Source organism: Bos indicus, chromosome 19, assembly GCF_029378745.1.
Source record: "Bos indicus isolate NIAB-ARS_2022 breed Sahiwal x Tharparkar chromosome 19, NIAB-ARS_B.indTharparkar_mat_pri_1.0, whole genome shotgun sequence".
Classification (NCBI taxonomy): Eukaryota; Metazoa; Chordata; class Mammalia; order Artiodactyla; family Bovidae; genus Bos; species Bos indicus.
Window position 1 is genome coordinate 63,171,686 of NC_091778.1, and position 5,190 is coordinate 63,176,875.

The following is a 5,190-nucleotide window of genomic DNA, read 5'->3' on the forward strand; positions in this document are numbered from 1 at the left end:
CCCACTCCCCACCCCCACTCCCCGCCGCCGGCCGCCGAAGCCTTTGGCTCCAAAGTTGTTCAAACAGAGAGCGGGCGTTTGCGGTTTCGATGCATTTTCTTCCAGTGGGTCCCTTGACACCCCGCCCTCCCGAGCCCGGAACGGGAACCGGCGTGACCCACCCCCCAGCCCCACCCTAGACCCTGCCAAGATGCTGCTTGGGGAGGACGGGCCGGGGAGGCACCGAGACGGGCTGTGGATGCCTCCCGGACGCGGTCCGCACGCAGGCTGAAGCCGACGTCTGCACGTGTGAGGTCACTCCGAAAATCCCCCCCGCACCGGACACCGACGCGGCTGTTCCCCAGAGGAAGCAGATAAGCAGACAGACCGAGGACAGGAGCCGGCGGAGGTTAGGTTTCCTGCCGGATTGCAGAGGATGTGACCGGCCAAGACTCGGGCCGGGACACCTGCAGGGCTGCGGGGCCACACGTGACACCTGGGCTGGCAGAGGGACGCCTCACAAGGACCCCGGAAGCCAACTTCTCTCTGAGCGCTCTAGTTTCAAGTGGAAAAAGCCCTCTGGGCTGGTCTGTATGGCAGTGCAGCTCCTCCCAAGAGCCTTGCCTGGGGCTTCCGAGGCTCAGAAGCTTGTGTGTGTCAGGCAAAGAGGTCAGTGCCCCGAGAGGCTCAAAAACACGTCTAAACAAAAAAATAAGTGCTAATCAGTTTGCTGGCCGGATTGGGTTAATGGCTGAGGAGCCCCATGACTCAGTAAATTGGCTGCAGTAAGCAATACCTGTGGTAGGATTATCTCCTGTTGTCCTGGCCAAGCCCATCGTGTGGACAAGCTGCCCTATACACCGTAGGGTAGGTTCGCCTCCGGTATCACTAGGCGGTGCCTCTAGGCAAAATAGATAGTAAAAGTCCACCCAGGTTGGAAGAGCTTTTTGCAGCTTCAGCTACTGTTTGGGAAGCTTGGTTCTCCACCCTTGAAAGGACAGACCTCTGCCTAGGACAGGGTATATAGCGCTGGCCCCCAAGCAGCATGTCTGCTTGGACTCCACATGCTAATCTGAATGCCACAAAGACAGGAAGAGGGAAGCCTATCAATTAGATAGCTGGCATCTTTTTCTTCCTTTTCCGGGAGTGCTCACAACATAACTGAAGCACCAAGGATCCCTCTTCAGGCAGGAAGGCTTTCCCGCCCTGCCAGTTCATGCTGTGACATGTAGACCAGCAGAGGAAGGTGTCCAGAGCCCTGCGTGTAACCTTGCGTTGAACAAGGTTGACTCATATCAAACCCCGCTGCTGGCCTCAGTGCTTCAGAAAAAAGACCTCTTTGGGCCCTGCCTGGGGTCGGGCTGCAGTTGTCTAGTAGCTTCTGTCTGGTTGTCAAGCCACCTTGAAAGTGTGAGCGTTAAAATGAGCTGGTGGTATAGTAGATAAGAGTCCTGCTGATGCAGGGGCCACAGGGTTCGGTTCCTGGTCCGGGGTCTGGAAGAGCCCACGTGCTGCAGAGCAACTGAGCCCCGTGTGCTACAACTAGTGGGCACACGGGCTCCTAGCGCCTGTGCTCTGCAGTGAGAAGCCGCCGCAGTGAGAAATGCAGGGTAGAGAAAAGCCCGTGCACCGCAATGAAGACCCAAGGGCAATTAAAATTAAATAAATAAATGAATTATTTTTTAAAATGAGCTGGAGGGACTTCTCTGGCAGTCTGTTGGTCAAGACTTCACCTCCCACTGCAGTGCACGCAGGTTCAATCCCTGGTCGGGGAGCTAGGATCCCACATGCCTCTTGGCCAAAAAGCCAAAGCATGAATCAGAAACATTATTGTAACAAAGACTTTAAAAGAAATGGTACACATTTAAAAAAAAAATCTAAAAAAAAAAAAAAGGAGCTAGAGGTTTGATGGTTCCTCAGAAAGTTATACTTAGGATTGCCATATGACCCAGCAATTTCATTCCTAGGTATATACCTGCAAAGAATTGAAAACAGGTGTTCAAAGGAAAAACTGTACTCCTGTGTTCATGGCAGCACTATTCAGAATAGCCCAAAGGGGTGAACAACTCATATCCATCGATGGATGGATGAACAGTGTGGTATATCTGTGCAGTTCAATTATTCAGGCATTAAAAGGAATGAAGTGCTGACACGTGCTACAACGTGGATAAGCCCTGCAAATGTTACGCTGTGTGGAAAAGCTGGTCATAAAAGTCCACACGGTGTAAGGCTCCGTTTATAAGAAATGTCCAGAATAGACAAATCCATAGAAACAGCAGATTAGTACTTGCCAGCAGTAGGCAGAAAGAACAGGGAGTGATTGCTTCATGAGTATAGGCTTTCCTTTTGGGGTGATGAAGATGTTTAAGAATGAGATAGCGGTGATGGTTCATTCACAGAATTTTCGAATATATGTATATTATATACATCCTACATGCATAGGGCGTGCTCAGTCATGTCTGACTCTTTGCCCATGGACTGTAGCCCACCAGGCTCCTCTGTCCATGGGATTCTCCAGGCAAGAATGCTGGAGTGGGTTGCCATTTCCTTTTCCAGGAGTTCTTCCCCATCCCAGGGTAGAAACCACGTCTCTTGCACTGCAGGCGGATTCTTCACCCACTGAGCCATCAGGGAAGCCCCTTGGAATTTACTAAATGCCCCAAATCATACACTTTAAAATGGTCAAGTGATGAATTTAATGTTATGTAAATTTCACCACAATAAAATGAGGTAGGGAAAACAGTAGCTTCCATAAAACAAAACTCACCGGAGTCATTTACCATTGAAGGCCCACAGTATACAATGTTCAGTGAATGAAACTGTGATTATGAGTTTTTTTTTTCTTTTTTGGCCATGCAGCTTGTGGGAGTCTTAGTTCTCTGAGCAGGGATTGAACTCAGGCCCTTGGCAGTGAAAGAGCTGAGTCCTAACCACTGGATAGCCAGGGAATTCTCTGGTTATGTTTAAAGTAACTCGAACAATTAAAATTATTTGCACCAGAAGCAAATCTGCTCTAACTATTGTTTCAAGTCACATTATAATGATATTAGTGAATATTATAATTTTCAGACAAATTGTTTCATAACTGAAAATAGAATCTAAAGTTTTTAAGGGAATATAGAGTCTGTTGGTTGGAATTGGATCTGCTGGCTACTGTATTTCCGATAGACACAGATGTGAATCCATCGGAAGCATCTGTATTAGCTGGTTAATCCAAGTGCAGATGAGGGTTCAGATACCCCGAGGAGGAGCTGTGATAAAAAGATTGCACGGGTAAGCGGTTAATTAGTTGTCGTGTGGCTCTCTTCTTACTGGAAACTCAAAGTCCAGTGGCAAACAGTCTTGCTAGATAAATAATCACGGTGTGACTGACAGCGTAGAAACACATTTCCACACGACTTTTCTGCTCTCCGTGGTCACTGTATGAAGGATCAGGCCCTGTCTAGCAATACTGTCCATTCCTGTAATCTACTATCTGTTCTTTTTTTTTTTCCTCCTTGGCCGCTCCACAGCTTGTGGGGTCTTAGTTCCCCGGCCTGGGGTGGGACCCATGCTCCCTGTGGTGGAAGCGCCGAGTCCTAACCGCTGAACCTCCAGGGCAGTCCACCTATTTGTAACTTTCTGTTGGAACTGAAAGAAAGACAGGTTTCCTATCTTAGAGTCACAGTTTTCTAAAAAGTGTGGTCTTCCCTCGTGGCTCAGTTAGTAAAGAATCTGCCTGCAATTCTGGAGACCCCAGTTTGATCCCTGGGTCCAGAAGATCCCCTGGAGAAGAAAATGACAACCCAGTCCAGTGTTCTTGCCTGGGAAATCCCGTGGACAGAGGAGCCTGGCCGGCTACAATCCATGGGGTTGGAAAGAGTCAGACACGACTGAGCAGCTAACACTTTTTAAAATAGTGGCACTGCTTAGCTCGTTTGCCAGACTCTGACAAATAACTCTGGGCTGTTTACAAAAATCAGTGTTCTTCACAGAGGACAAAAATGTGTCACCCTCAGACATGTTCGAAAGAATGTGCCAGAGGCACTTGGAACGATTCCAAAAAAGGAGTTTACAAAAAAAAAGATTTTGGAACGATGGGAAACATAATTTAAATAAGTGCTTGGCCTGCCAAGGTGACTACTCACTCTTCAGGATGGGACAACACCCATTTAGATGTGTTTATGTAAAAATCAGTCACATTACTGGATGGGGAAACAGTGGGTTAATTTTCTAATAAAGATGGCAACACACCCAAGGTTTTCTCTCGACTCTTGAGTCTCATCACCAGTGTTATTATAATAGGTGTATTCTGCTGCTTTCTTTCAGATAAAACAGGCGTGGGTTTTTCGTGTCTTCCTTTCTGTGCGAGGAAAGGAAGGGAATTCCCTAGTCTTCCCAGAATACAGATCTTCTGAGCTGTGTGTGTGTGCTGTTTTAAACGCCCCAAAGCACTTTGACCTACTTTATGTCATTCTCTGTTCACAATAGGCTGACGGAGCACCCAGTGTTAAGCTCACTCCCTGAGCAGGAGGAAGCCGGGTGGAGAGAGGCCTGAGGACTCGCAGCCTCCCTCCGACTGTCCGGGGGCAGAGGCAGAACCAGAACCACCTCCTTTTGACTCTAAATCCAGGGCTCTTTCTGAGTCACCAGGAAGAGGTAGTTCCCTGGTGCCCAGGTGTACGAAGATCGCATTTAAGGAACAAGTAGCTAAGTTTGTTTATTTGTTGGTTGGTTACTCGGTCTGTTTTTCCAGCCCCTTTTGGGCTACATGCCACCTCAAAGTTCACAGCTCGCAGGCTGATCCTGGCTCAGTCAGATGTTCTGCACCGGAGCTCAGACTCTGGTTTGTAAAATGTTCTGGGTGACTGAGGTAGAAACAAGAAAGGAGGAGGCCGGCTTTACAGCCATATTTACGCGGCGGCTGAAACCCCAGATGGTCCCTTCATGTGAGTCTGCTATGAAAAGGCAACTTTCTTTGTTACGAAACACAACGGTGCCCTTACCAGGATAAACCTCTCATGTGGAAAGTTTTGTATGAAACCTGGCATGTGGAATTGCCTTCGTGGTGGATCTTGTTGCTGGTGTTATTGAAGGAAAACATGACTTTAATTACTGGCTGTGTTTTTCTCAGCCTCCGAGGAAGATTCGTGAGCTGCTGTTGGGCAGTCGTGACCTCTCGGCTTCTCTGGAGTCAGAAGCCTGCCTCTCAAAGACACACACCCGTCCTCG